The 21,832-nt window shown below is 42.6% G+C and overlaps 1 protein-coding gene across 5 annotated transcripts in view; it reads left to right on the forward strand.

Annotated features, from left to right (window-relative positions):
- LOC141103671 (acetylgalactosaminyl-O-glycosyl-glycoprotein beta-1,3-N-acetylglucosaminyltransferase-like) overlaps positions 1-21,832 on the forward strand; it is a 408,494-nt gene that overhangs the window by 314,841 nt on the left and 71,821 nt on the right. The window contains exon 1 of one of the 5 annotated variants that reach the window (XM_073593570.1): positions 11,782-12,016. The exons of the other annotated variants lie outside the window; for them this stretch is intronic. The gene's annotated coding sequence lies outside the window, so the exon portion shown is untranslated. Of the gene's footprint in view, positions 1-11,781; positions 12,017-21,832 lie in introns of those variants that run through there. 5 annotated transcript variants of the gene reach the window in all.

The following is a 21,832-nucleotide window of genomic DNA, read 5'->3' on the forward strand; positions in this document are numbered from 1 at the left end:
ACAGTGTTAGGGCAGTGAGTATTACCCCCCTTTAGGTCTAGGATACCCCCCTAACCCCCCCTAATAAAGTTTTAACCCCTTGATCACCCCCTGTCACCAGTGTCACTAAGCGATCATTTTTCTGATCGCTGTATTAGTGTCGCTGGTGACGCTAGTTAGAAACGTAAATATTTAGGTTCGCCGTCAGCGTTTTATAGCGACAGGGACCCCCATATACTATCTAATAAATGTTTTAACCCCTTGATTGCCCCCTAGTTAACCCTTTCACCACTGATCACCATATAAGTGTTACGGGTGACGCTGGTTAGTTTGTTTATTTTTTATAGTGTCAGGGCACCCGCCGTTTATTACCTAATAAAGGTTTAGCCCCCTGATCGCCCGGCGGTGATATGCGTCGCCCCAGGCAGCGTCAGATTAGCGCCAGTACCGCTAACACCCTCGCACGCAGCATACGCCTCCCTTAGTGGTATAGTATCTGATCGGATCAATATCTGATCCGATCAGATCTATACTAGCGTCCCCAGCAGTTTAGGGTTCCCGAAAACGCAGTGTTAGCGGGATCAGCCCAGATACCCGCTAGCACCTGCGTTTTGCCCCTCTGCCCGGCCCACCCAAGTGCAGTATCGATCGATCACTGTCACTTACAAAACACTAAACGCATAACTGCAGCGTTCGCATAGTCAGGCCTGATTCCTGCGATCGCTAACAGTTTTTTTGGTAGCGTTTTGGTGAACTGGCAAGCACCAGCCCCAGGCAGCGTCAGATTAGCGCCAGTACCGCTAACACCCACGCACGCACCGTACACCTCCCTTAGTGGTATAGTATCTGATCGGATCAATATCTGATCTGATCAGATCTATACTAGCGTCCCCAGCAGTTTAGGGTTCCCACAAACGCAGTGTTAGCGGGATCAGCCCAGATACCTGCTAGCACCTGCGTTTTGCCCCTCCGCCCGGCCCAGCCCAGCCCACCCAAGTGCAGTATCGATCGATCACTGACACTTACAAAACACTAAACACATAACTGCAGCGTTCGCAGAGTCAGGCCTGATCCCTGCGATCGCTAACAGTTTTTCTGGTAGCGTTTTGGTGAACTGGCAAGCACCAGCCCCAGGCAGCGTCAGGTTAGCGCCAGTACCGCTAACACCCACGCACGCAGCATACGCCTCCCTTAGTGGTATAGTATCTGATCGGATCAATATCTGATCTGATCAGATCTATACTAGCATCCCCAGCAGTTTAGGGTTCCCACAAACGCAGTGTTAGCGGGATCAGCCCAGATACCTGCTAGCACCTGCGTTTTGCCCCTCCGCCCGGCCCAGCCCAGCCCACCCAAGTGCAGTATCGATCGATCACTGTCACTTACAAAACACTAAACGCATAACTGCAGCGTTCGCAGAGTCAGGCCTGATCCTTGCGATCGCTAACAGTTTTTTTGGTAGCGTTTTGGTGAACTGGCAAGCACCAGCGGCCTAGTACACCCCGGTCGTAGTCAAACCAGCACTGCAGTAACACTTGGTGACGTGGCGAGTCCCATAAGTGCAGTTCAAGCTGGTGAGGTGGCAAGCACAAGTAGTGTCCTGCTGCCACCAAGAAGACGAACACAGGCCCGTCGTGCCCATAGTGCCCTTCCTGCTGCATTCGCCAATCCTAATTGGGAACCCACCACTTCTGCAGCGCCCGTACTTCCCCCATTCACATCCCCAACCAAATGCAGTCGGCTGCATGAGAGGCATTTTCTTTATGTCCTCCCGAGTACCCCTACCCAACGAACCCCCCAAAAAAGATGTCGTGTCTGCAGCAAGCGCGGATATAGGCGTGACACCCGCTATTATTGTCCCTCCTGTCCTGACAATCCTGGTCTTTGCATTGGTGAATATTTTGAACGCTACCATGCACTAGTTGAGTATTAGCGTAGGGTACAGCATTCCACAGACTAGGCACACTTTCACAGGGTCTCCCAAAATGCCATCGCATTTTGAGAGACCCGAACCTGGAACCGGTTACAGTTATAAAAGTTAGTTACAAAAAAAAGTGTAAAAAAAAAAAAACACATACAAAAATATAAAATAAAAAAAAAATAGTTGTCGTTTTATTGTTCTTTCTCTCTCTATTCTCTCTCTCTATTGTTCTGTTCTTTTTTACTGTATTATATTCTGCAATGTTTTATTGTTATTATGTTTTATCATGTTTGCTTTCCAGGTATGCAATTTTTTATACCTTACCGTTTACTGTGCTTTATTGTTAACCATTTTTTTGTCTTCAGGTACGCCATTCACGACTTTGAGTGGTTATACCAGAATGATGCCTGCAGGTTTAGGTATCATCTTGGTATCATTCTTTTCAGCCAGCGGTCGGCTTTCATGTAAAAGCAATCCTAGCGGCTAATTAGCCTCTAGACTGCTTTTACAAGCAGTGGGAGGGAATGCCCCTCCCCCCCCAACGTCTTCCGTGTTTTTCTCTGGCTCTCCTGTCTCAACAGGGAACCTGAAAATGCAGCCGGTGATTCAGCCAGCTGACCATAGAGCTGATCAGAGACCAGAGTGGCTCCAAACATCTCTATGGCCTAAGAAACCGGAAGCTACGAGCATTTTATGACTTAGATTTCGCCGGATGTAAACAGCGCCATTGGGAAATTGGGAAAGCATTTTATCACACCGATCTTGGTGTGGTCAGATGCTTTGAGGGCAGAGGAGAAATCTAGGGTCTAATAGACCCCAATTTTTGCAAAAAAGAGTACCTGTCACTACCTATTGCTATGATAGGGGATATTTACATTCCCTGAGATAACAATAAAAATGATTAAAAAAAAAAAAAAAATGAAAGGAACAGTTTAAAAATAAGATAAAAAAATAATAATAATAAAGAAAAAAAAAAAAAAAAAAAAAAAAGCACCCCTGTCCCCCCTGCTCTCGCGCTAAGGCGAACGCAAGCGTCGGTCTGGCGTCAAATGTAAACAGCAATTGCACCATGCATGTGAGGTATCGCCGCGAAGGTCAGATCGAGGGCAGTAAGTTTAGCAGTAGACCTCCTCTGTAAATCTAAAGTGGTAACCTGTAAAGGCTTTTAAAGGCTTTTAAAAATGTATTTAGTTTGTCGCCACTGCACGTTTGTGCGCAATTTTAAAGCATGTCATGTTTGGTATCCATGTACTCGGCCTAAGATCATCTTTTTTATTTCATCAAACATTTGGGCAATATAGTGTGTTTTAGTGCATTAAAATGTAAAAAAGTGTGTTTTTTCCCCAAAAAATGCGTTTGAAAAATCGCTGCGCAAATACTGTGTGAAAAAAAAAAATGAAACACCCACCATTTTAATCTGTAGGGCATTTGCTTTAAAAAAAATATATAATGTTTGGGGGTTCAAAGTAATTTTCTTGCAAAAAAAAATTATTTTTTTATGTAAACAATAAGTGTCAGAAAGGGCTTTGTCTTCAAGTGGTTAGAAGTGTGGGTGATGTGTGACATAAGCTTCTAGATGTTGTGCATAAAATGCCAGGACAGTTCAAAACCCCCCCAAATGACCCCATTTTGGAAAGTAGACACCCCAAGCTATTTGCTGAGAGTCATGTTGAGTCCATGGAATAATTTATATTGTGACACAAGTTGCGGGAAAGAGACAATTTTTTATTTTTTTTATTTTTTTTTGCGCAAAGTTGTCACTAAATGATATATTGCTCAAACATGCCATGGGAATATGTGAAATTACACCCCAAAATACATTCTGCTGCTTCTCCTGAGTACGGGGATACCACATGTGTGGGACTTTTTGGGAGCCTAGCCGCGTACGGGACCCCGAAAACCAAGCACCGCCTTCAGGCTTTCTAAGGCCGTAAATTTTTGATTTCACTCTTCACTGCCTATCACAGTTTCGGAGGCCATGGAATGCCCAGGTGGCAAAAAAACCCCCCAAATGACCCCATTTTGGAAAGTAGACACCCCAAGCTATTTGATGAGAGGTATAGTGAGTATTTTGCAGACCTCACTTTTTGTCACAAAGTTTTGAAAATTGAAAAAAAAAAATTTTTTTTTCTCGTCTTTCTTTATTTTCAAAAACAAATGAGAGCTGCAAAATACTCACCATGCCTCTCAGCAAATAGCTTGGGGTGTCTACTTTCCAAAATGGGGTCATTTGGGGGGGGTTTGTGCCACCTGGGCATTCCATGGCCTCCGAAACTGTGATAGGCAGTGAGGAGTAAAATCAAAAATGTACGCCCTTAGAAATCCTGAAGGCGGTGATTGGTTTTCGGGGCCCCGTACGCGGCTAGGCTCCCAAAAAGTCCCACACATGTGGTATCCCCATACTCAGGAGAAGCAGCTAAATGTATTTTGGGGTGCAATTCCACATATGCCCATGGCCTGTGTGAGCAATATATCATTTAGTGACAACTTTGTGCAAAAAAAAAAAAAAAATTTGTCACTTTCCCGCAACTTGTGTCAAAATATAAAACATTCCATGGACTCAACATGCCTCAAAGCAAATAGCTTGGGGTGTCTACTTTCCAAAATGGGGTCATTTGGGGGGGTTTTATGTCATCTGGGCATTTTATGGCCTTCAAAACTGTGATAGGTAGTGAGGAGTAAAATCAAAAATGTACGCCCTTAGAAATCCTGAAGGCAGTGATTGGTTTTCGGGGCCCCGTACGCGGCTAGGCTCCCAAAAAGTCTCACACATGTGGTATCCCCATACTCAGGAGAAGCAGCTAAATGTATTTTGGGGTGCAATTCCACATATGCCCATGGCCTGTGTGAGCAATATATCATTTAGTGACAACTTTTTGTAATTTTTTTTTTTTTTTTTTTTTTTTGTCATTGTTCAATCACTTGGGACAAAAAAAATGAATATTCAATGGGCTCAACATGCCTCTCAGCAAATTCCTTGGGGTGTCTACTTTCCAAAATGGGGTCATTTGTGGGGGTTTTGTACTGCCCTGCCATTTTAGCACCTCAAGAAACGACATAGGCAGTCATAAATTAAAGGCTGTGTAAATTCCAGAAAATGTACCCTAGTTTGTAGACGCTATAACTTTTGCGCAAACCAATAAATATACACTTATTGACATTTTTTTTACCAAAGACATGTGGCCGAATACATTTTGGCCTAAATGTATGACTAAAATTGAGTTTATTGGATTTTTTTTAGAACAAAAAGTAGAAAATATCATTTTTTTTCAAAATTTTCGGTCTTTTTCCGTGTATAGCGCAAAAAATAAAAACGGCAGAGGTGATCAAATACTATCAAAAGAAAGCTCTATTTGTGGGAAGAAAAGGACGCAAATTTCGTTTGGGTACAGCATTGCATGACCGCGCAATTAGCAGTTAAAGCGACGCAGTGCCGAATTGTAAAAAGTGCTCTGGTCAGGAAGGGGGTAAAACCTTCCGGGGCTGAAGTGGTTAACCACGTTCTCAAAGGCAACGTTTTTCCAGATTACAAACTTCTAGCGAACGTGTCCCTGATCCCAAAACCCAACAAAGACCACTCCCTGCCCCAAAACTATAGACCAATTTCGGTCATCAATACCGATTTGAAAATTTTTGGCCGCATTTATAGCTGACAGGCTCTCGAATATCATTACTTCCTTAATCTCCCCTGACCAAACAGGTTTTATCCCGACCAGACAAATCACGGACAATATCAGACTCGCGTCCAACATCATCCAAGATGCTGATTTACACTCTCGCAGAGTGCTACTCCTAAGCCTTGACATCCACAAGGCTTTCGATAGCGTTCTATAGCCTTACCTAACTAACCCTTGAAAATTTTGGCTTTTCAGTGGCCTTTGTCCACTGATTCGGGCACTTTACCATCATCCACGCACACGGATTAGACTCCCGGGCTGCAACTCCGAGTACTTCACATTAGGCAGGGGAACAAGACAAGGGTGCCCCTTGTCACCCCTATTTTCCCTTGTCATCGAACCCCTGGTGCGCTCAATCAGCCTAGACCCCAACATCAAGGGTTATACAAAAAGGTGATCATGAGTTCAACTAAAACTAAGTTTATACGCGGACAATGTCCTCATGTTTTTGTCTGACCCAATAGTCTCAATTCCCAATCTTATTTCCACCCTAAGCAAATGCAAATGCTTCGCCCTCGCGATGAATTTCCCCCAACATATTACCTCCTCTATCCAATCCAATTTTGGCTTTTCCATGGATGGACAGGCACTATCATATTTAGGGATCAAGTTAGCCCCTACGCTTCACAAACTGTATCTCGCCAACAACCCACCAGCATTTACTCGTATCAGACAACTGCTACATACTTAGACATACTAGAGCCCTCCCCACCTATGCGTCACGCCAGACAATTGACCCAATACAACGCGACTTAAACAAATTTGTCTGGCAAAATAAAAAACCCTGACTAGGCAAGCAAATGATATATAGACCGAGGGCCACGGGCGGACTGGGATTACCAAACCTCTGGCTATACTACTACAACTGGCACAATGGCATACCCCCCTCACGGAATCCCCTGGCTCCGCTTTGAGCGGATTTCAATAGCTCCATATTTTCTCCACAAATTACTGTGGGCCAGGACAATTCGCCCCAAGGATATCGCCACATTAAACATGGTAGTGGGCCAATCCCTACATCTATGGTCCTTATATAAGAAAAAATTCACATTGCTCCCTCCCAACCCCAGGCTGGCATACTATATTGGGGACCCCAACCCCTAACCCAGTTACAACATTTGAAGATCTATGTGGCCCCGCATCCAGAGATAAGGGGACAATCTCCCTATTATATAATTCCCCGGGCGGCCTAGGCCTTCCAGAAAAATCTACTGCCATAACCAGCTGGGAGGCGGAGACGGGGGTGGTAGCTTTCCCGGAAGAATGGTCTGACAGGATCTTCAATATGCATAAATGCACAAAATCTGTGGCGGTGAAGGAAACAGTGGTGAAGCTACACACTAGTTGGTACTACACCCCTGCTAAGTTACACAAATTCTTCCCTGCTGTTTCCTAGAACTGCTTCAGAGGTTGCCTCGAGAAAGGGACTAGGGATTAGCCAAACGTGCGAATGGATCGAATGTTCGCGCAAACATTCGAACACCGTTAAAGTCTATGGGACTCGAATGTGAGAAATCAAAAGTGTGAATTTTAAAGGCTAATATAAAAGTTATTGTCCTAAAAAGGGTTTGGGGACCCGGGTTCTGCCCCAGGGGACATGTATCAATGCAAAAGAAAGTTTTAAAACGGCCGTTTTTTCGGGAGCAGCGATTTTAATGATGCTTAAAGTGAAAAAAAAATAAAAGTGAAATATTCCTTTAAATATCATACCTGGGGGGTGTCTATAGTATGCCTGTAAAGTGGCGCGTGTTTCCCGTGTTTAGAACAGTCCCTGCACAAAACAACATTTCTAAAGGAATAAAAGTCACTTAAAAATGCTTGCGGCTGTAATGTTATGTCGGGTCCTGGCAATATGGATGAAAATTGAGAAAAAACGGCATGGGTGACCCCCCCCAGCCCATTACCAGGCCCCTTTGGGTCTTGTATGGATATTAAGGGGAACCCCGCACCCAAATTAAAAAAAGAAAAGGCATGGGGCCCCCAGGCCCTATATACTCTGAACAGCAGTATACAGGAGGTCCAAACAAGACGGGGACTGTAGGTTTGTTCTTAAGTTGAATCTGTTTGTAATTTGGAACAGGTACATTTTTTAAGTGTAGCTCCAGCCAAAAAAAATCTATATTTTTTTTTTTTTTGGGATAACATAGGGAAGGGTTATCATCACCCTTGTAACATTTGTTTTGCTGTCTGTGCCCCTGTTCAGAAGATTTCACCTCACTTTCTGTCCCAATGACAATTGGATTTTGAAAATTTTGGGTTTTTAGGGAAACCAGGATTGGTGATAGTAAAGCATTAGTGGAGACACCTTTTTCCCATAATAACTCTTACAGAGAGAATTTCCCTTCCTAGGGGTAGATTTCCTCTCACTTCCTGTTGTCTCCCTCTGTTTGTAAGTAGGAGTCGTTTGTAAGTCGGATGTTTGAAAGTAGGGGACAGCCTGTATATACTATATGGCCTGTCCTATATACTTTGCAGAAATTTGGGCCTTAGGTGTTGGTGGTACCAGAACACTGTAAGCCCTCACAGTTACTCTTTGTGGGTGCAGGAACGGGCCCTGCTGTGAAATATTAGATCAAAAATTGTAATTACACGCCCCTGTTAAACAGGGGCAGACAAATTGGGTCTTAGGCAGTGGTGGTGGTGACACAACACTGCAACCTCTCACAGACTGAGCGCAGGAATGAGCCCTGCTGCAAAATATTACAGCAAAAATTGTAATTACACGCCCCTGTTAATCAGGGGCAGAAAAATTGGGCTTTAGGCACTGGTGCCACAACATTGCAACCCCTCACAGATACTCTAGTTGAGAGCAGGAACGAGCCCTGCTGCAAAATATTACAGCAAAAATTGTAATTACACGCCCCTGTTAAACAGGGGCAGAAAATTTGGGCTTTAGGCACTGGTGGTGGTGCCCAGAACCAAAAATGTTCTTACAAGCTATCAGCATGAAAATTGATGAGGAAGAGGATAGTCACTCAGCATAACAGGATAGTCACTCAGCATCAGCATAGGCAGTCTTCAAGGGATCTCACATTCATTAAAGAATTAAATTTGTTTACATCAGCATCAGGTGCTTGGTAGCTGGTGATCCAAGACTGATTCATTTTTATGAAGGTGAGCCGATCAACCTAGTCTGTGGACAGGCGCACTCTGTGATCGATTATAAAGCCTCCAGCAGCACTGAATGTGCATTCAGATAGAACACTGGATGCAGGATAGGTCAGTAGCTCAATTGCATACTGTGCAAGCTCTGGCCAGTGATCCATCCTCAAGACCCAGTAACCCAGTGGATTTTCGGTTGGAAAGGTCTCCAAGTCTGATCTTGCCCCAAGGTTTTCCTGCACCATGTAAATCAGATGCTGGCGATGGTTGCTGGAACCGATCAGACCTTGGGGCTGTGGACTAAAAAAATTGTCTGAACGCATCGGTCAGACGGCCACCTTCTCCACCGCTCCTTCTGTGACTGACCGAAGCCTCAGCAACACGACACGTTGTCCAGGAGGACCAGGAAATTGTAACCTCCCAGGCTCTGGAAACGCATTGCACAAACCTTTCTGCAAGGCCTCCCGAAGATGTTTCATCCTCTGCTCCCTCTGCGAAGGCTGGATAAGTTCTGAAACCTTACCCTTGTAACGTGAATCAAGAAGGGTTGCCAGCAAGTACTGATCCCTCTCCTTGATACCACGAATCCGAGTGTCCTTTTGCAGGCTTTGCAGGATCAGGGAGGCCATGCAGCGTAGGTTTGCTGAGGCATTTGGTCCGGAGTCCTCTGGGTCACTAAGGACGACATGATCCGCAGCCACCTCCTCCCAGCCACGTATAATCCATGGGTTCCTGGGGACTGAAAACGATCCCTTGAAGACTGCTGCTGATGCTGAGTGCCAGGCTCCACCATGCTGACACAATCCTTCTCCTGTGTGATAAGCGGGCCTGCGGGCATACTGTCTGGATAAAGGGGGCCTTGAGAGGTAAGAAAGTCCTCCTCTTCCTCCCTCTGTTCTGCCTCAAGTGCCCTGTCAATTATTCCACGCAGCGTGTGCTCCAACAGGAAGACAAGAGGAACAGTATCCCTGATGCATGCACTGTCACTGCTCACCATCCTCGTGCTTGGGACACCTAATTCTACACCTTCATTCCTCTCAGTGCAGGTCTCTGAGAGGACTGAAGGTATAGTGGGGTTGGAAATCCCAGCTGATGAGGAGCAAAGAGAGGTCCGCCTTGTTCTTTGGTGTGGGTCTTTTAAGTACCGTTGCCAACGGTATGCATTGGAGCTCGACATATGTCTGGTCAAGCATGTGGTGCCCAAGAGGCTGCTGTTTTGGCTACGCTTATACGCTTCAGACATATGTTGCAAACAGCAATGGTGCGATCTGCTGCAAACGTCTCAAAAAAGGCCCACACCAAAGAACTTTTTAAAAAACGCATGGAGTCAGCAGCGCCCTGCACATGTGGAGCTCTGCGGTGTGATGCAGTCGGATGGCTGCCCCTAAGCTGGCCCTTGGAGGGCATCCTGCCTCTTTGGAGATGTGCCTCCTCTTCCTCCTCTCTTCTTTTAGGCACCCACGTATAGTCAGTGACCTCATCATCCCCTCCCTCCTCGTCACTGGAGCAAACCTGGCAGTATGCTGCAGCTGGGGGAACATGACTGCCAGTTTCTTATCCTTCTTGGGCATCCCCTCTCACTGGGCTCACGTTACTGCCTTCATCCTCAACCTGGGTACCATTATCGGAGTCTTCAAAACGCTGCGCATCCTCCTACAGGATGTACCCAACACTGGTCAAACCGTTCGGGGGACTCCTCAGGACATGATGGTGGGGCTAGGGAAGGAGTGACTGATGCCGTTGAGCCGATGGAACAGGCCGCTTTGGCAGCCAAACTTGTCTTAGCCTGGGTGACAGAGGATGAGGACGATGAGGACAGCTTTGTGATCCACTCTACCAACTCTTCTGCACGTTGTGGCTCAACATGGCCAGCTGTCAAAAAAAAAAATAAAAAAGGACAAGCATGCCCCACGGCCACGTGCTGAGGATGCACCATGTCCATGACTAGCACTGTTGGCTGTAGGCTGTAGACAGAGCCTGCTTGCCCTCTTTTAGTGGCCTGTGAGCGTCTGCCTTTCCTTGGTGGCCTTCCAGACATGCTGTAAAATTGGATTAGCAAAACACCGCCTGAAGTTTACTAGAAAAATTTCACCAGGAATGGCCTGCAGTCAGGTATAGGCTTGGCTAGACTAGAATGCAGTGGAGATTATATATATATATATATATATATATCTTTATGCACTGCAGATCACTGAATCATCTGCCTGACCTGCCTGCCAGAAAGTGTCTTTGAATACGTACACCGGGAATGGACTATAGTCAGGTATAGGCTTGGCTAGACTAGAATGCAGTGGATATATATGTATATATATTTTATGCACTGCAGATCACTGAATCACCTGCCTGCCTGAAAGCGTATTTGAAAATGTACACCAGCAATGGCCTGCAGTCAGATAAAGGCTTGGCTAGACTAGAATGCAGTGGATATATATGTAGGAGACAGTATATATATTTTATGCACTGCGGATCACTGAATCACTTGCCTGCCTGAAAGTGTATTTGAAAAGCAGTGGATAGAATATAATATAACAGCCCTGAAACAGACCAAAAGACGCACAGGACCCCTGTGCAAATTCGCACTGGAGTCGCAGAGGAGACATGCAAAACGGCTCCATAGAGAGCTGGTCAAAATCTCCTGCTATTGTGAATTGGATGCAGAGAACCCACATCCAATTCGCAATAGTGTGAACCCAGCCTGAAACATAAAAAGCCCATCTGGACTTCACACTATAAGGCAGAGATATGCAATTAGCGGGCCTCCAGCTGTTGCAGAACTACAAGTCCCATGAGGCATAGCAAGACTCTGACAGCCACAAGCATGACACAGAGAGGCAGAGGCATGATGGGACTTGTAGTTTTGCAAAAGCTGAAGGTCAGCTAATTGTATATCTTTGCTATAAGGATCGCAATACTGAACTAGATCTTGACTCACATCCAACAATTGTTCTTATTGCAGCTCTAGACTATTGTTTTGTTTTTTGACAAAAACTTTCATGTGAATATGTTAGTCAATAGCCGGAAAGGATATAAAGGATATAGTATTTCTCTTGTGTGCATCAATTGCCTTTGCAGACCTAGATGTTACCTTGCAAAATATCACCATCTTTCTGCACACAGCCAATGCAGAGAGCAGAACTGTGGGTGGAACCTAGAAGGTCCACCTAATACAGTCTGCTTGCAGCACACTATAGAGGGGTGAATAACACCAGTCACCCTACACAAGGAGAGAGAGCAGCACAGACCAGTCTTTATTACAGGAAGCACAGAGATAAAGTACTGTACATGAGGAGTACTCTAAAGACTTGGAACAAATACACAAAGAAGACCCAGGAATCAAGTAAGAAATAAAATGCCTCTTGTATTTAGACAATATTTCTTTATCTGGGAGTCCACGTTTAAGAAAATTGGCCACATAGTATTCATATTGTTGTGCCCACACAATCACTATGCTTTCTAGTAGATTTCAAAATATCAGTTATTCCAGTTACTGTTTTAATTAAAATACAATTGTAATTACAATGTTTTAATTTAAATGATTTTGCCTTGTTGTGGACTTTTACCTTAAATTTAAAGTAGATCTTTTTTAATACTCTACCCACCTTTACACTGCCAGCTTCCCCTAAAGCCTAAGTTGTTAATGAAATGATTCCAGGTAGGTCTGTGGTTCTAGCAACAATCAAACTCCTGTCGGGGAAGGACCAACAATCCCATTGTCCAGATAGAAGCCCACAACCAATACAGAACTACAAGTCCCAGCAGTTCTAAGATGCTTATATAAATCTCTATCTAGTCTCCTGATAAAAAGGAGCTGAAGCCACAAGCACCTCCATGCCAATATTTGGAGTACTCTTACTCTTTTGTGTAAACACTGGGCTGTTATATTACCACCCTATAGGGTTGATGGGACTCTAGTATTTTTTTCCCCAATTTTTACTGCCCACTCATGGATGTGACACTTCTGGCCATGTGTGATTTTATACATGTCCAGGGTTGCCACATGGCTTAATATGTTATCACATGCAATATTTATAGGGTTGGTGGGATTTTATTAAATTTTCCCCAACTTTTACCGCCCATTTGTGGATGTGAGATTTTTGGCTTCATATGGTTTCATACCAGTCTAGGGTGGATGTAGGCAACTGGTACATTTACCACCCTATAGGGTCTATGGGGGTTTTAGTATATTTTCCCCAACTTTTACCGCCCACCTATGGACGTGATACTTTTGGCCACGTGTGATTGTATACATGTCCAGGGTTGCCACATGGCTTAATATGTCATCATATACAACTTTCATAGGGTTGATGGGATTTCATTTCCCCCAACTTTTACCGCCCATCTTCAGATATAAGATCTTTGGCCACATATGGTTTCATACATGTGCAGGGTGGACATAGGTATCTGGTATATTTACCACCCTATAGGGTTGATGGAGCTTTAGTATATTTTCCCTAGCTTTTACCACCCACCTGTGGATGTGATATTTTTGGCCTTGCGCGACTTTACATATATTCAGAGTTATTACATGGTACAATATATGAAAAAATATATCAAATATATATGTATATACTCGCGCTAGAAGTGAATAAAAATAAGTGCTACTAGTGGTTGTAGCTGCTGTACACAAAGTGCTTTTCACTTGACAAATAGAAGGTGGATATAATCACAGCGCTCACAATATTACAAAACAATCCATTGATGAGTGAAAATATATGGAATTTGCAATGTTTGGAAATATGGACTTTAAAGGCACGTATATAGATTTTTTAACAAAATTAATTTATTAATATACATATATATCACAATACATATATAGCGTTAAACATAAAAGTTGGACTACTTGTGGTTCCCCTAATATAAGGAGTAAATATCGTTTTGTGTGACAATACTGAAGATGCGTCCACATGAGGGTATCCTCTTAGTTGGGGTTCCACTTTTCCACTTATAGATTAAAAACAGTTCTGCTCTACATGTTTCGCGACTATAACCATCGCTTCTTCAGGAACTTGAATATTTCTATATAGAAAGATATTTTTAGTAACAATATACCATATAAGACAACTTATTAAATTATTAAATAAAAACAAGTTGCTGCAAAAAATACATTTAATGTATGTAAAGAATACATATATAACTCACTTGGGCCGTAGGTACCAGACAGCAAGACCCCCCAAAAAAGGGAAACAGCCACCAGGGCCTCCAAAGCAAGGAAGTAGCTGCAATTAGCACATATGTCAGGGTGTGGGGACATACAAGGTAACTAAAAAAGTAATAGGAAAAAGAGTAGTATATGATTAGGGTAAGTGGCTCCAGGTGTGGTGGTCTGTAGATGTATACTAGAGTAATCCCTCCTGATACTCACTTATAAGAAAAACATGTGGCTTATTTGATTAAAGCAGACTTTTATGGCAGATTTGTTTAAAGCTTTGCAGATCTAAACGCGGACAGAAACATGGGCAAAAAAAGGGGGAGAGGAAACATTGGGGGTTATTTACGAAAGGCAAATCTACTTTGCACTGAAAGTGCACTTGGAAGTGCAGTCACTCTAAATCTAAGGGGTAGATGTGAAATGAGTGGAAGCTCTGCTGATTTTATCATCCAATCATGTGCAAGCTAAAATGCTGTTTTTATTTTCCTTGCGTGTCCCCCTCGGATCTACAGCGACTGCACTTCCAAGTGCACTTGCAGTGCAAAGTGGATTTTCCTTTAGTAAATAACCCCCATAGTTCTCCAATGAAGCTCAATATCAGCTCAAAAAGGTACAAGCATAATAGTAATGTAAATGGTACAGCAAGGAGCATGGATTTACCTTGAGACCGTTGCTGGTATTATGTAGCAAAATCTGCTGCTAATAAAGAGTAAAGAAAACTCTGCTGCTGACAGACAATATGGTGCCAGATTGATACTGCTGGTATTCCCTGAGAGGGAAAAGAAAGAAAGAGAAGCCATAGTGAGAGGGAGGGGGGAGAAAAAAAATGATACCTTTTGGGGGGGGGTCTTGCTGTCTGGTACCTACAGCGCAAGTGAGTTTAGATATATTCTTTACATACATTAAATTATTTTTTCCAGCAACTTGTTTTTATATTTATTTTAGAATTGTAAGTTGTCTTGTATGGTATATCGTTACTAAAAATATCTTTCTATATTGAAATATTCAAGTTCCTGAAGAAACGATGGTTATAGTCGCGAAACATGTAGTGCAGAACTGTTTTTAATCTATAAGTGGAAAAGTGAAACCCCAACTGAGAGGATACCCTCATATGGACACATCTTCAATATTGTCACACAGGAAACGATATCTACTCCTTATATTAGGGGAACCACAAGTAGTCCAACTTTTATGTTTAACGCTATATATGTATTGTGATTAGGGATGAGCTTCAAGTTTGAAGCTCAACGAACAGCGAACAATTTGGGGTGTTCGTGGCAAATTCGAAAGCCACGGAACACCCTTTAAAAGTCTATGGGAGAAATCAAAAGTGCTAATTTTAAAGGCTTATATGCATGGTATTGTCATAAAAAGTGTTTTACGCGGAGAGTCTGAGGAGCCCCTTTAGCTTTGAAAGACCCGAGGCTGGGGTTAAGAGCCACAGGCATGCATGATCTCCTTAAACAAGAGATCTAAGGAGCTGGTAAGCGGCAGTATTTTCGTGGGTGGAGGCACTTTTTTATTGCACCCCATCACATCCCCCAGAGTGTTGAAATTGCATGTCATCGCTGGCAGAAAGATTGCGAAGCCACCATCTAGAAAATTGTTTATTAAGTGGGCTTTTTTCAACTAGCCTATCTGAGTGGACTTGATTCTGTTGTGTGTACCTTATTTTCACAATTCTTTGCACTTATCACTGGTGACAACATAAATGCTGATGTGATATCAAATTGCATGAACTTTTTATACATTTTCAATTGTATGGTTTAAATTCTGTAATATTTTTTCTTATGATCACAAATTATTTCACAGCGCAGCTTTCCTTATTAAGGTGTCTATAGTATGCCTGTAAAGAGGCGCATATTTCCCGTGTTTAGAACAGTCTGACAGCAAAATGACATTTCAAAAGGAAAAAAAGTATTTAAAACTACTCGCGGCTATTAATGAATTGCCGGTCCGACAATACACATAAAAGTTAATTGATAAAAACGGCATGGGAATTCCCCACAGGGGAACCCCGAACCAAAATTTAAAAAAAAATGAAGTGGGGGGTCCCCCTAAATTCCATACCAGGCCCTTCAGGTCTGGTATGGATATTAAGGGGAACCCCGGCCATTTTTTTTTTTTAAAATGGCGTGGGCTCCCCCTCAAAATCTATACCAGACCCTTCAGGTCTGGTATGGATTTTAAGGGGAACCCCGTGCCAAAATTTAAAAAGAAATGGCGTGGGGTCCCCCCAAAAATCCATACTAGACCCTTATCCAAGCACGCAACCTGGCAGGCCGCAGGAAAAGAGGGGGGGACGAGAGAGCGTACCGTACCAGGCCACATGCCCTCCACATTGGGAGGGTGCTTTGGGGTAGCCCCCCAAAACACCTTGTCCCCATGTTGATGGGGACAAGGGCCTCATCCCCACAACCCTTGCCCCGTGGTTGTGGGGGTCTGCGGGCGGGGGGCTTATCGGAATCTGGAAGCCCCCTTTAATAAGGGGACCCCCAGTTCCTGGCCCTCCCCCCTGTGTGAAATGGTAAGGGGGTACAAAAGTACCCCTACCATTTCACAAAAAAAAGTGTCAAAAATTTTAAAAATGACGAGACAGTTTTTGACAATTCCTTTATTTAAATGCTTCTTCTTTCTTCTATCTTTTATCTTCCTTCGGTTTCTTCCTCCATCTTCTTCTTCTGGTTCTTCTGGTTCATATAATAGTGAACAATGTGCTCCAATCAATAAAGTGCAGTTGTGCTCCAAACTTCAAGGTGCGCCACACACCCCTCCTGTGTCCCACTCACCGAATGGAATGGACCCCTAACTTTTCAGTCTAGGGATGGTTCAGGCTAGAATGCTGGCCAGGGATGGCAGTTCACATCAGGATCCAATGGAGATCTCCCCCAGATGTACCAGTCATGTGTGGATGGTTTTACCAAAAATGAAATAAAGAAGGGGACTAATAGTGAAGTACAGTTTGGCAAGGCTTTATTGCGCAAACTAGGATAAGTACTTACAGAATAAAAAATTCAATTGTGCATGAATTAGCAAGGAAATGCAATAGGAACCAAAACATCCAGCGTGCGATCTATTGACAACCAGAAGTGACGTCGTTTGAACTCAAAACTGGAAATGAAGTCAACGGGTTTTGCCCTTATCAAGGACCTTTTTATTTATTTTTTTTGCAAATCTGTTTATTGAGTTTTAAAACATTTAAACAGAAAAACAACATACATTGGTCACGACGAGTGTTAACTTTGGTACGTACAGAATTATGATATAAGGTAAACATGAAAGACCCCATTTTATCTATAGACGAGCACCCACGTCGAGAGACCTAGTAGCAAAAAATGTCCCTGACCCCCAAAAAAATCCAGGGCAAAGGTTTCTACCCCTGCAAAAGATGTTTTGCATGTAAAAATACTAATTTTAATGGACAAAAGTGTAAAAAAATTCGGATCCACAAGTAATAAGGAATATGAAATTAAAGAATTTATTTCCTGTAGAACTGAGGGAGTGGTATACGTACTACAATGTGCATGCTCCCTACAGTATGTTGGGAGAACAAAACGACCATTATGGAAACGCATTAGAGAACATATATTGAACATTAGGAATGGTTTCCCAAAGCACAGTGTTTCTAAACATTTCACAATGTACCCCAATAGACCCCACAGGCCTAAAATTTTGGGCTATTGATAGATAAATACCACACTGGAGGGGATCCAATAAAATTAGAGAATTAAGCAAACGAGAATCCAGGTGGATTTTTGAGAGGAGTACACTTGCACCCGGGGGGGGGTTGAATATTGAGTTTGAGTTAAATTGTTTTATATCAGACTATTAGTTTTTAGTATATCCCTTGCAGATTTTTAAAGCTCTCTGTTTTCTATTTTTGGATGATAATATTTAGATTTTATCATTTTAATTAATTTTACATTTTATTGTGCAGTATATTTCAATAACACCAACTATACAATTTTCTAGAATATACAGGGACCCAAGGTATTAATTTTAATCCATGTTGATCTGGATAGATCACTTTGAAACAATTGTGTAGTAGTGACAGTCACCAGTAGAGGGTTTTTTCCTGTTTTATCTATTTATACTGTGTGATGTGTCAATGAAGGCTTAGCCATCAATCAATTGATATTTGAATGAGTATGTGGATTACCATCAGATGAGGCATCTATGTTTTTCATCTTATAATATATTTATAATTTGTAAATTTGATAATTTTAAATCTAATTCTTTGTTCAATATGTTTGATTTCATCGAATTATCTCCATTTGCATGGTTTCTTATGGAATCCTGGGTATCTTAATAGTGCCACTAGTGGTTATTATTATTGACTCAGAGTAAGAACGTACCGTACGTAACACAATGTTTATTTACTCATTATTCCAATGAAGTATTTTTATAATGTTATATATAGGAACCACCACTAGAGGGAGGATGTGGAATAGATATTGTTTCCTTGTTTTATATTTTATATTTTTTTATATTTTATTTTTTATTGTAGATGTATGTTATCATGAAGAAGTGTTCAGTGAACAGGTTTTAAATGTAAATGTATTGTTCACTAAAGCTTATATGTTCAGTAACGGCTTGGTGAAAAAACAAAATGATGACCCAATGATATACCGCTGTCTCTATAGCAACGCTGACGCTAGCACCAATATATAAATGGAGACTCGAGTGTCACATGACTAACCTTGAAAAAGTCACGTGTCGGGTGACGCAACACGTAGGAGGAGTCAGTGACGTTAAGCATTGAGGCTGGTCAGCAGTTCGTTGCGAGCCGTGTGAGGACTCACCGTGCCCCAAGCGGCTGATTGTTTTTTTCATCCAGGCAGTAACTTTCCAGGCTGATGTGAGTGTACCTAGTGAAGTGCTTTTATTTCATAGCAATCGCTCATTGCGCAATGATGTCTCTTCTCTGTATCTTTATTTTATATATACGCAGCATTTGAGAAACACTCATCGGGAAGCCATTCACAATATACAGCATTTTTAGGGAAATTTGTGAACAGATAAACTTTGGCACATGTGGGACTTTGCTCAAAAGTATACATCAGTGCAATACATACTTTCCACAATTAAGAATGGCTATCAACATACAGCGCCAAGTGATAATCCAAACACAAGAGGGAAGAATAAGAATATTGGACAACACATATAGCAATGACATTTACTCATAAGTACAGGGGATAACCTGTGGTTGATTCACTCTGTGGAGCACATTATAATTTAGTGGCTATAGTTTTTCTGACCTAATCACGCTTATATTTATTTATTTTTAATTTTCTCCACGTAAAGGGATTGATTTATTTATCACACTGTGCACTGGTTTTAGATTGACTAGAAGGTTAATATTAGCGCAACAAAATATTTTATTTGTTTAAACATGAAACATGGCAGGAAACTTAAGACATCACAGTGGTCGCAGCAGGCTGGCTCCAAGGGTAGGGGGACAGCGTGGAGCTAGGACATGCATCTCAGAAATATATGTTACATTCACAATTGCAGATTCCTATTCATTAGTAAAAGATAATGTGTTAAGTAGGGTGTGAGTCTGAGGCTGTGGAGGAATCCGGTAGCCATTTGGACCAAACCTTGTCATATTTTTGAGGGCAACCCCTATTAGCATAACAATATTTGTAAAGAGGTAGGCTGTCGTTGACAAATTGTTTCCACAGGGAGAGAGGAGGAGGAGTAGGCTTACGCCAGCTGAGGGCTATGGCTTTGCGGGCGTAAAAGAGAAGTAGCCCTACCGGAGTGCGGCTTGCCACCGTGGGAATCATTTGCCCAATATACATATTGCTATGGAGGGTTGGAGCGGTATGGTGGTGACCTGTATTATGACATTTAATATCTCCTTCCAATATTCGACAATGGCTGGGCAGGTCCAAAAAATATGAGTAAAGTCACCAGGTATTGTTCCACAATGCCAGCATCCTGGGGGAGAGGCGGGGTTCATTTTGTGTAACCTGTGTGGGGTAAAAATAGGATTTTTATAACAGCTTACCTGTAAAATCCTTTTCTTGGAGTAGATCATGGGAAACAGAGCCACAGTAATTACTGTATGGGTTTAAAGTAACAGTAAAATGCTTACTATTGTACCGGTATATTCATTTGTCTAATCCCTACAGTTAGCTAGTCTATAAGAGTCTGATAAGCACAATGATTTAACAAATACATCTGCTTAGTAAACAATGTTACATTTATTTCCCAAGAAAATAGGAATATACTACACAGCAGAATTAGGAAAAAGAAACTAACATAAAAGGTATTAAAAGAAATTGCAATGTTACAAAGCTTACAATCAGAAAACAATACAAGAATATACTTATATCCTATAGCTAGACTCGTCAGCTGATCTCACAATGTTGAAAGAGAGAGCTCTGGGCCGTATGGAGTTTAGGCCGAAGCCATCAGTCAGAGCAAAGTCCCAAGATGGCAGAGAGACATCCTCATGGTAAGGCTTTGCAGCAAGAAAGAGAGAGAGCTCTGTGTAACAATCCTTTTACAAAACTCACTCATCACTCATTCAAACTCCCCTCATTGCCAGTCCCATTTGCTTTGGACCAATCAGTTTTCACATGACAATCCTCCTTATATTACTGACTGTCCTGCCATACTTGGCCTCTGGGGTCGGTATTGCAGTCAATGCGCCCTGGGCTGTCTTTGTCAAACTATTTGAAGCTTCTAGCACACCAGGTGGGCTTGAGATAAGCCCTTTTGCTACGCAGATTCTGTTTGGGGCCACATTCCTCTGTATCTTTTAAAACTGTGGGACTGCAAGTGTCAGCATGGCTGGTCTTGGGAATAAGGAAACATATGTACAAAATACAGAAATATGATATAAATTCATGTTGAATTCCAACAGGGTTATATGGCACCTTCAGTTGATGGCACACCCTAGACAGGAAGTTCAATTCCCCATATAACCCCTCCCCTTACCGGGAGTACCTCAGTTTTGTAGTAAAGCCACACACGTGTAACCATAAAGAGGAGAGGGACCTCTGTGTCCTGTGATGTACTCCAGGAAAAGGATTTTACAGGTAAGCTGTTATAAAAATCCTATTTTCTTTATCGTACATCACGGAACACAAAGCCACAGTAATTACTGTATGGGATGTCCCAGAGCAATGCTATCTGAGGGGAGGGAGACACAAACAAAAGTAGGGTGCAATCAGACCTGAGGACTTATACTGCTGCCTGCAGCCAAAGGCGATATCCTCATGCCTTCTTACATCCACCTGATAGAATCTGGTGAAAGTATGGACTGAAGACCAAGTTGCGGCCTTGCAGATTTCAGCCATGGAGGCTTGGTGATGCACTGCCCATGAAGCAACAACAGCCCTGGTGGAGTGCGCTTTGATTTGAAAAGTTGTAACTTTCCTCTTCAAACCATAAGCTTGAATAATTACTTGCCGAATCCATTTGGCAATAGTAGATTTCGACGCTGCCTGTCCTTTTCTAGGACCTTCAGGCAACACAAACAAAACATCTGTTTTCCGAATCTGAGCAGTCGCCTTCAAATAGATTTTGACTGCTCTTACTACATCCAGAGAATGCAGCGACTTTTCTTCCGTACAACAGGGTTCTGGAAAAAATGAAGGTAGAACAATATCCTGGTTTAAATGAAAACCTGAAACCACCTTTGGCAGAAAGCTGATGAGGATGGAATAGTACTCTATCCTTGTGAATGATTAAATATAGCTTTTGACAAGAAAGAGCCGCCAATTCTGATACCCTTCTTGCAGAAGAAATGGCTACCAGAAAAACTAGTTTCCTTGTCAAAAGGACCAAGGGAATATGTCGTATTGGCTCAAAAGGCTGTTTCTGTAATGCCGACAGAACTAAAATCAAGTCCCAAGGATTCAGGGGTGCTCTAACCGGTGGATTAAGCCGCGTTACCCCTTGTATAAAGCTTCGGACCAAAGAATGCAAAGCAAGCAGACGTTGAAACAATACTGATAAGGCAGAGACCTGGCCCTTGATAGTACTCAAGGC

Source organism: Aquarana catesbeiana, linkage group LG01 (genome assembly GCF_042186555.1).
Source record: "Aquarana catesbeiana isolate 2022-GZ linkage group LG01, ASM4218655v1, whole genome shotgun sequence".
Taxonomy (NCBI): domain Eukaryota; kingdom Metazoa; phylum Chordata; class Amphibia; order Anura; family Ranidae; genus Aquarana; species Aquarana catesbeiana.